Source organism: Nannospalax galili, unplaced genomic scaffold, assembly GCF_000622305.1.
Source record: "Nannospalax galili isolate Female #2095 unplaced genomic scaffold, S.galili_v1.0 scaffold744, whole genome shotgun sequence".
In the NCBI taxonomy this organism is placed as follows: domain Eukaryota; kingdom Metazoa; phylum Chordata; class Mammalia; order Rodentia; family Spalacidae; genus Nannospalax; species Nannospalax galili.
The window spans coordinates 1,762,268-1,772,914 of NW_008351509.1; positions in this window are offsets into that span (position 1 = coordinate 1,762,268).

The following is a 10,647-nucleotide window of genomic DNA, read 5'->3' on the forward strand; positions in this document are numbered from 1 at the left end:
TAATATCCAGACTACGTAAATGGCCAATAAGTCCAGCAAGATGGCTCAGCAGTTAAAACCCCTGGCCACATATGCCTGACTATCTGAATTCAATCCCTGGAAACCACAGTGGAAAGAGAGAACTGACTCTTGCAAATTTGTCCTCTGACCTCTGCATGTACACTATAGCAAGCATGTATGCCCAAGCACAGACACAATAAATAAAACTTAAAAATTAAATAAATGGGGCCAGGCTTGGTGACGCACGACTTGAGTCCCAGCACTCGGGATGCAGAGGCAGGTGGACCTCTGTGAGTTCGAGGCCAGTCTAGTCTACATAGCGATTTCTAGGCCAGCTGAGGCTACAGGGAAAACCTGTCTCAAAAAAAAAAAACAAAAAAAAAAGAATGTCAGGTCTCCACCCATGCCAGAGGAAGAACTTAAATTATTTTGAGTCAGAGGCCTAAGGCATGGCAAAACAGTTTACCTTTCTAGTGTTACCTAGGAAATGGAAGGTGGGACACAAAACTGACCTGGAAGGAGAGGGTCAATCTTCAATGGCCTGTAACATCCCTCCATCAAGAGCTGAGACCCTAATGGGCTGGAGAGATGGCTCAGTGGTTAAGAGCACTGACTGCTCTTGCAGAGGACTCGGGTTTGATTCCCAGCACCAACATGTTGGTTAACAACCATCTGTAGCTCCAGTTCCAAGGGATCTGATGCCTTCTGACCTCCTCGGTCACTGAACCATATGGGTGCACTTACACACATGCAGGCGATACACTCATACACATAAAATAAAAATAAAGATTTGAGACCCTAAAATCACTTGGGAGATGGCTGAAACTGAGGAATAGATATAACCCACTTCTACCACAGAAATCAGAGATCCAATTCAAAAGTTGGAATTTCAGTCACTTTCGGCTTCCAGGCAGGGAGTGCTCACTTAGAAGAGAGATAAGAAACCAGAGTTCCCCTCTGGTATCCCTGGCCTCTGGCCAGGACAGAACCAAGGACATTCCAGTTTCCGGCCAAGGATAAGTGGATCTTTTTGCCTCAGGGACCTCTGCCCCTAAACTCTGGCTGACCAGATTCTCATAGGATTCTCACTGGGATCTGCTCACTGGGATCTGGGGTTCCACCCTTCAGAAGCCAGTCTTAGAGCAGAATTTTACCCAAGTGTGCACGTGTGATGCCATGGGGAGAGCAGCCATTAGAGCAAATAAAGTCAGTATGAAGGGCAGAAACCCCAAAAGATGGAAGTTTGTTTCTTTCTTTCTTTCTTTCTTTCTTTCTTTCTTTCTTTCTTTTCTTTCTTTTTCTTTCTTTCTTTCTTTCTTTCTTTCTTTCTTTCTTTCTTTCTTTCTTTCTATTTTTTATTTTATTTTATGTTTTATTTTTTGAACTCACACAGATCTGCTTGCCTCTGCCTCTCAAGTTGGAAGTTTTAAGGAAGGAATAGGTAATAAAGTGAACTGGGGAAAGTCCAGACACTGCAGCAACTCCAGGTAGGATTTGTTATCTAGGGAAGGACAGATTTAGTGGGATGTGGCATGTAGCCTCTGAGGACTGGGGTCAAGATCAGGGAGCTTCTTCAAGATGATGAAGCAGACCAAGGGGACAACCTAATCTAGGGACAGATGGGACAATCATGAGGACATGGGGAAAGAGGAAAGGGGATGGTCACATTTCTAGAGGAAAGAGGAGTGGAATAATGCCCACCATTGCTGGGCAAGTGTAGTTCATCCAGTCCAAGTGGGTGGAAGTGTGTCTCAGGTGGCAGTGCACCAAAAAGCCTGTCATGGGAGAGGAAGCTGAGGAGATTCTACAGCTTAACCATTGGCACAAGAATCCCTGCTGGCTGCTAAGTGAATCAGAGCAGTACTGCACTTAGGGAGACCTGGTCAGGAGTCAGTAGAAATAAGTGTCTACATTGGTCAACTACTGAGACTTTGAAGTCAAAAGACCTTGGTAAGTCCTGGCTCAGATGGACTGGTGTCCCAGGTCAACTTACGTAAGTTCTAGGAGCCTTGGTTTTCTTATCTTAGGTAGAGATAATAATTTTAAATGCACAAAACTATTCATGGCGCATACCATGCACACTGGTGGAGGCAGGAGCAGCAAGCACATTACACACAGTACATTTAAAAACATTTGAGGATACAAATTATCAACACAGAACTCTATACACTGAAAATACATTATCTTTTATTTAATTAAAAAAAATTTTTGAGATAGGGTCTCACCATGTAGCCCTAGCTGGCCTGGAGTTCACTATACAGACCAAGCTGTCCTTGATATCACAGAGATTTGCCTGCCTCTGCCTCCCAAGTGCTGGAATTAATGACCTGCACCACCACCCCAGGCTGAACCTTTTTTTTTTTTTTAAAGGAAATGGTCTCTTCTGAAGCAGACTCCCAGGGAAAATGCTAAGGAATTTCAGACCCAATGAAAACAAAACAAAATGGACCTGGACCTGCTAAGGATCCAGAGGTCTGGAGGCCAAAATGGCAGATATTGGTGCACAGAATGTTTCATTATTTTATTGTGTTAAGAACAAGGAGCTGTGGGTGGGGGAAATAGTGCCACATTAGTGCTGGTGTAATCACATGAAGGCCTGAGTTTCGCTTCCCAGTGCCCACATAAAAGCTGGGCATGGGTACATAAACCTGTAATTTGGGGGCAGGGAGCCAGATCCTTGGGCTTCCTAGCCTCCTTCCTAGCTTAAAATGATGAGCTCTGGTTCACTGAGAGACCTTGCCTCAAAAAATAAGGTAGAAGGGCTGGAGAGATGGTTCAGCAGTCAAGAACACTGGCTGTTCTTGCAGAAGACCTGGGTTCAAATCCCAGTACCCACATGGCAGATAACAACCGTCCATAATTCCAGTTCCAGGGGATCAGATGCCCTCATCTCTCCTTCTTGGGCACTCCAGGACATGGGTGCACTTACATACATGCTGGCGGTACACACATACACATAAAATAAAAATAATAAAATCTTTTTTTTTTTTTTGGTCTTTTTGAGACAGGGTCTCCCTGTAGCCTGAACTGTCCTGAAACTCACTATGTAGACCAGGCTGGCCTTAAACTCACAGAGATCCGCCTGCCCCTGCCTCCCAAGTGCTGGGACTACAGGTGTGCACCACCATGCCCGGCATAAAATCTTTTTTCAAAAAGGTGGCAAACAATAGTGGCACACACACACAAATAGAACAAGGAGCAGTCTCTATAAACATCACTATCTTGACTGCCCCATGTAGGAAACATAAACATCTTTGACTCTCTCCACAATGTCAGAATTTAAGTATTTTTTATTTATGTTTTTTTGAAACAAGTTTTCCTTATGGCCATAGTTAGCCTGGAACTTGCTATAAGACCAGGCTGGCCTCTATCTCACAGAAATTAGCCTGCCTCTGCCTCCCAACTGCTGGACTCACAGGCGTGTGCCACCACACCCAACCTTTTATTTTTTTTTTAATTTATTTATTTTTTGAGACAGAGTCTCACTATGTAACCCTGGTTGATCTGGAACTAAAAATGTTGACCAGCTAGCCTGGAACTCAGAGATCTGCCTGCCTCTGCCTCTTAACTGCTGGGATTATAATTTATTGGGTAACAGGCCTTTAATCTCAGCACTCTGTAAGATCAAGGCCCAGCTAGAGCTATAGGAAGACCCTGTTAAAAAAAAAAAAAAAAAAAAAACAAAGAATTTACTGGATAATAATAAATTTACAAGGTATGGCAGTTTCACTTGCAGCAATTTGCAAGTTATTCTTTCTTTCCTTGGAAACCTTAGCCATAGTAAACACTTTTTTGTTTATTTTTTGGTTAAGATTTCATTTTTATGTGTATGTTTGCCTGAAAATGTGTATGTATGTGTTCCATGTACATACCTAGTGCCCACAGAGGCTGGAAGACAGCATCAGGATCCCTGGAACTGGAGTTGCAGATGATTGTGAACCTCCATGTGGATGGAGGGAACCAGACCCAGGTCCTCTGAAAGAATAGCAAGTGCTCTCAACCACTGAACCATCTCTCCAGCCTGTTTTGTTTGTTTTGATGCAGAGGGGTTCTTTTTATTAATTAATTTCATTTTTATTTTATGTGTATGAGTGTTGCTTTCATGTATGTAAATGCACCTGCAATGCCTACAGAAGCTAGAAGAGAGTATCAGGTTCCCTGGAACTGGAGTTAAGAATGAGTGTTAGCCACTATGTGGGTACTGGGAACCGAACTTGGATCCTCTGCAGTGCTCGTAATTGCTGACCCATCTCTCCAGCAACTTTTTTTCTTTTTTGGTCTTTTGAAACAGGGTCTCCCTGTAGCCACATCTGGCCTGGATTCACTATGGAGACCATGCTGGCCTTGAACTCACAGAGATCCCCCTGCCTCTCCCTCTCCTGGGACTAAAGGTGTGCACCACCACACATGGCCTCTTTTTTTTAAAAAAAAATCATTTCATGTCTATGAGTGTTCCATGTGTTTACCTGCTGGGCATCAGATCCCTGAAATTGGAGTCACAGATGGTTGTGAGACACTATGTAGGGGACTCAGGAACTGAATCTGGATCCTCTGCAAGAGCAGCCAGTGCCCGGTGATCTTAACCACTGAGGGATCATCTCTCCAATCCATCTGCCCGCCCCCTTTTCTTGAAACAGAGTCTCACTCTGTAACCATAGCTGACCTGGAACCCAGAGATCTACTTGCATCCTGAGTACTGGGATTAAAGGCATGTGCCACCATGCCTTGCTTGAACACAAGTTGTTTGATACTTTTTTTAAAAAATATTTTTATTATTCTTATTTCATGTGTATGCGTGTATTGCCTGCATGTAGGTAAGTGCACCTGTGTCGTGCAGTGCCCACGGAAGACAGAAGAGGCTGTCGGATCCCCTGGAACTGGAGTTTGGGACAGTTGTTAGCTGCCATGTGGGTGCTGGGATTCAAACCCGGGTCTTCGGCAAGAACAGCCAGTGTCCTTAACCACTGAGCCATCTCTCCAGCCCCCGAGTTGTTTGATACTTTAAAAAATATCTTGGCCAGGCATGGTGGCACAGGCCTTTAATCCCAGCACTTGGGAGGCAGAGGCAGGTGGATATCTGTGAGTTTAAAGCCAGCCTGGTCTACATAGTTCCAGGACAGCTGGGGCTACAGGGAGACCCTGTCTCAAAAAGACCAAATATTTATTTATTTATTTACTTATTTATTTTTATGTGTATGTGTGTATTGCCTGCGTGTAGGTAAGTACATCTGTGTTGTGCAGTGCTCTTGGAGAACAGAAGAGATTGTCAGATCCCCTGGAACTGGAGTTACAGACAGTTGTTAGCTGCCATGTGGGTGCTGGGATTCGAACCCAGGTCTTCTACAAGAACAGTGAGTGTTCTTAATTGCTAAGCCATCTCTCCAGCCCCCTGATTTTTTTATTCTACTCTTAACTCTCACATCTCATATCACACAGTGAATCAATCAATCAATCAATCTATCTATCTATCTATCTATCTATCTATCTATCTATCTATCTATCTATCATCTATCTATCTATCTATCTATCTATCTATCTATCTATCTATCATCTATCTGTAGGTTACAGAGTAAATACAAAAAAAAAGGTTAAAGAGGCAAGGAATATCAGAAGTAGGCTGATAGAAATGTAGAGTCTATGCTGGTAACAAACTGAAACCCAGTGGCAGGGAAGAAACTGAAGAAGAAACAAAAGCTGCCAAGTGTCACAGGTTTAAGAGTGGAGTTGCGGAGTTACATACTGGGTTATCAGTCCTGGACAGTCCTGGACACACATGCTGGGTGATCAGATGACAGGTGGTAGGAGCCTCTGCAATTGCAGTGCTGGGGGTCCATCCCTTTATGGGGTCTGGGTAAGGAAGCTAGTTACACCTTTTCCTTGCTTTGGTTTCCCTGATATTTTATGTGCCTATGTGCCCCTACCATCTCAATTCACCTTAATACATTTACAAGGTGGTTCCATTTCTACTCCCAGGAGTAAGTCATTTAACAGTCTGTGTTGCAGGGGCAGTTTTGAACAGATGGTGCTGTTCATGTCCCCACCCAAGTGCAAAGTTGTCCTCCATCCTCAAAATGATGTCAAAAGCTGCTTGTAAAAGTCTCTCAGGGCAAGGAAGTCTGAAAAACCACCATTTTACCCAAAATGGAGTAACGAAGCAGGGCACAACTGATCTCAACATTCACATACATGAGGAACTGGTCTCTAGTAACCACCGGCTCAGCAACTCCACAACAGTGTGGAGTGACAGACATCTGACATATCATCTGGTGGGACATTTCACAGAAGTTTACCATCAAAGGCACAGTGAAACAGTTGTCTCCATTTTATACAGGCCTGTCTTAATAAAGCTGACTTTATTTGTTCACTTTAAGAATTAAAAAAAAAAAAAATGGTGTGTGCATGTGTTCACATTTGGAGGCCAGAAGAGGGTGCCAGGTGTCCTGCTCTATCACTCTCTACCTTAATTCCTTGAGTCAGTGTCTCATTGAACCTGGACCCAAGCTGGTGGCCAGCAATCCTCCTGACTCTACCTCATATAGCACTGAGGTTAGAGGTACTTGTGCCAGCACATACCCTCTATGTGGGTGTGAGGGATTTGAATTTGGGTCCTCATGCTTACACAGCAAGCACTCTTACCCACTGAGCCATCTCCCCAGTCCTGTTTTGTTTTTGCTGTGCTGAGGTTCAATGAACCAAGGTTTCATGCATTCTAGGCAAGTATCCTACCACTTAATCCACACCAGCCCCAATCCAGCTGATTCGTAAAATTAAAAGAAAAACGCCAGACATGTTTTTGCCTCTTTATACCTGGACAGCCTGGGAGTCAAGAAGACCCCGCTCTTCAACTAAAATGCTGTTAGTGGGAGTCACAATTCATCCTGGAGTTGGCTTTTTTTCTTTTTCTTTTCTTTTTTTTTTTTTTTTTTTTTTTTTTTTTTTTGCTTTTGGGTACACTAACATTCCCCCCTCTGAAGAGGTAATCCTAAAATCTTTTAAAGATTAGATACAAGATCCCAAATACTTTCAACATTTTTGGCCTTTGTAAAGGAGTATATTGCTAAGAGTCCCAAGGACATTTTGACTTTTAGCCAAGAAACTGGCTAAGGAAGCAGGAACAGAGGCCAGGCTGACACTACTACACAGCTTTCACAACAAATCTAAGATCTTATGTCTTGACTACTGAAGAGTGTTAGAAGATCTTGTCACATCCTTTGCTTCCTGTCAGGCCTGATCTGAGCAAGCTTCAACCTGTCTGCCTATGGCAACTGGGTTATTCACTGCCTGGCAACCTGGCACTCTTTCAGCCCCTCCCTACCTCTATCCAGTTAAAACCCTGAATACAAATGGAGCTGTGGCTTCTTTAAGGACTTCAGTTCCCATTTTGTATCTCCTACCATGAGGAACAAGCTCCAAATAACATCCAAGCAAAAACTGGCACCAGTAACACCACTTTGGACCCCAGAGTTCATGGACAGTGTGTCTAAGGATATAATACCCATGGGAATATAGGTTATACAATTTCTCAGGCCACAAATGCCTTCAAAGTATTTTTTAAAAATCTGCTTTCTAAGAAAAGCAGAAGTTTTTGTTCTTCCTTGTGAGAAGGTTCCCTTCTTATAACCATAAAGACCAAAGGTATACGCATACAACATCAAATAAAAATAAATAAAATATTAAAAGACAAAGGTGTAAGTACTTCAAGGATGATCAGTAAAATGAGTCCATTTTCAGAGGCTAAATAACAGCATTTGATACTTGGGGTGACCCTGGCAGGAGAGAATTCTCATGAACAGCTCCTGGAGAGATACAGAAACATGTGAAGACACATTAGAAGGGAGTGGAGAGATGGCTCAATGGTTAAGAACATGTACTGCTTTTGCAGAGGACCTGAATTTGGTTCCCAACACCCATGGGTGTCTCACAACTGCTAGTAACTCCAGATTCAGGGAGATCTCACACCTCTGGCCTCCATGGGCACCTGCATACACATTCACAAACCTGCACACATGCATACACATAATTTTAAAAGTAAAATAAAATCTTTTTAAAAAGACACATTAAATGGTCTAGCATGGTGGCACATACCTTTAATTCCAGCACTCAGAAGGCAGAGGCAGGTGAATCTCTGAGAGAGACCAGCTTGCTCTACATAGCAACTTCCAGGCAAGCTGGGGCTACAAGGAGACCCTGTCTCAAAAATACCAAAAACATACTATCACCCCTTTTGTAAACTCTCACTTCTAGCATCCTTGAGAATCAAGAGAACCAGAGTATCACTATGCAAATACCCTCTCAAATCACGAGACAATATTTTTTGCCAGTGTTCTGTTTCAGGCAGGATTCTCCCCTAGCTGGCTGTGCAGATTTCCAGGGTCTTGACTCCTCCTGAGTAACCAGTTAGCTGTAGAGCTGGAACTGGGCAAAACTGGCTTAAGGCACAAAGGATACCACATTGACCTACTATGCACCCTGAGACTCATTACCATGTCCCAATAAAGTTACCACCAGCTTCTGACTGTAAATATTAAGGACAATGGCCCCTCACTATGGGGATGTGTATGAGTGTATTGCCTGCATGTGTGTAAGTACACCCAAGAGGTCAGAAGAGGGCATGGGATCCCCTGGAGCTGGAGTTACAGATGGTTGTTATCCACAATGTGGGTACTGGAAATTGAATCCAGGTCCTCTGCAAGAGCAGTCAGTGCTCTTAACCACTGAGCCATCTCTCCAGCCTCCCCCACCCCTTAGTCTTTTAAAAAGGAACTTCATTCAGTTAAGAAGCTGATCTCTGACCCATTTCTCCCAGATCCTTATTCTCTGTTCTAAGAATCAACTCCTCCACTGCATAAATAGTTCTAGGTTTTATTATTGGGCCCACACTTCTGAGAGGGGGGAAAGAGCTCAGCTTGAATGAGAAAATCGTAACAGGAGGAATCCCTAAGGTAAAACTCTGGAGAGTGATGGCTCAGTGGTTAGGAGCACTGCTAGTCTTGCAGAGTTCAGTTCTCAGCACCCACATGGCAACCAACAACTGTTAACTGCAGTTCCAGGGGATCCAATGCCCTCTTCTGACCTCCACGGGCATTTACACACATATGTGCACTTATATACATACATTCAGGCAAAACACTCATACACATCAAAACCAAACACCTCAGGGATTTTGCTGGGTATGGTAGCACACACCTGCAATTTCAGCACACCAGGGACAGAAGGAGAACAGGCCAGCTTGGTTTACTGAGTTGAGTTAGTTCCAGACTTGTGAGGGCTACAGGTTGATACCATGTCTTTTTTTTTTTTTTTTTAAATCTTTTTGAGGCAGGGTGTCCCAGTAGCCCCAGCTAGCCTGGAACTTGCTATGAAGACCAGGCTGGCCTTGAACTCATAGAGATACATCTGCCTCTGCCTCCAGATTGCTGGAATTAAAGGCTGTGCCACCATGCCCGGAAACACCAAGTCTTTAAACAAAACCAAAAGTTTAGAGAGATGGCTCAGTGGTTAATAGCAAGTATTGCTCTGTTCCCAGCCCCCAAATCAGGTGGCTCACTAACTGTAAACTTCAGTTCCAAGAGATCTGACCCTCTGGGTTCTGTCGGTACCTGCACCACACATGGTGCACACATATACACAGGTACACAGGTACATATACCTGTTTATAGAAGGTACATATACTTAAAGAATAAATCTTTAAAAATACAACAAAACTTTGGAATTAAGTATTATTTCCACAAAGGGGGAAGATGTTTTAGTGTTGAGTTCTTCATGGAAATTCTCAATCAGCTGAGAATGTGATGGTAAAAGGATAATGCATAGCATTTACAATCAAAAGTGCTCAACCATATTGTACCCACTCCTCCAGTGCCCAGTGTGGATTGATGGGTTTGTCTTCCCTCCAGGATAAGAGCAGTGGAAAGCTACATTTGCCTGACTTCAAATCTATCAGCCTAAAGGAGAAACTTTATGTGCTCCCCGAGAAACTTACATTCCTCTCACTAAGAAAGACTAGCCCTTTTTTGGTTTGCTTGTTTGTTTGCTTTGATTTTTAGACAGGTTCTCACTATGTAGCCCTGACTGGCCTGGAACTCACCAGGTAGAGCAGGCTGGCCTCAAACTCACAAATATGGCTGCCTCTGCCTCCCAAGGACTGGGATTAAAGGCCTGTGCTACCAGACCTGGAAAAATAAGCCATGTTTTGCCACCCAGCACAGAGCTACGCACAAGGAGTAGGTCTCCCAAACTCCCATCATTTGGCATCACCTACATGTAATGACTGGCCTGGTCCAGGCCATGGACACACTTAGGGCTGGATGTAGACCCTGTCCTGTGTTCACTGCCCAGCCCATATGCTTGGAAGTAGAGGCCAGCCTGGGCCTAGGCCATGAGTCTGGATGTGGCTGTCCACCTGGGGCTGGACATAGGCAATGGCTTGGGATGTTGGCCTACGGCTGACCCATCGGCCTGGACACTGTCAACCCGCGGCTGGGACCTGGGCCTCGATGTGGACCGAGGCCGGCATCAGCCCGTGGTGCCATGCTGCACTGCACTGCTCTTCCGGTTTCCTCTTTCCATGAGCACTTTCCCGGGAGCAGTTTCCTCTTTCCTTTCCCAAAACCGCAGCCTACTTTCCATTTCAGGACGCAGGGATGA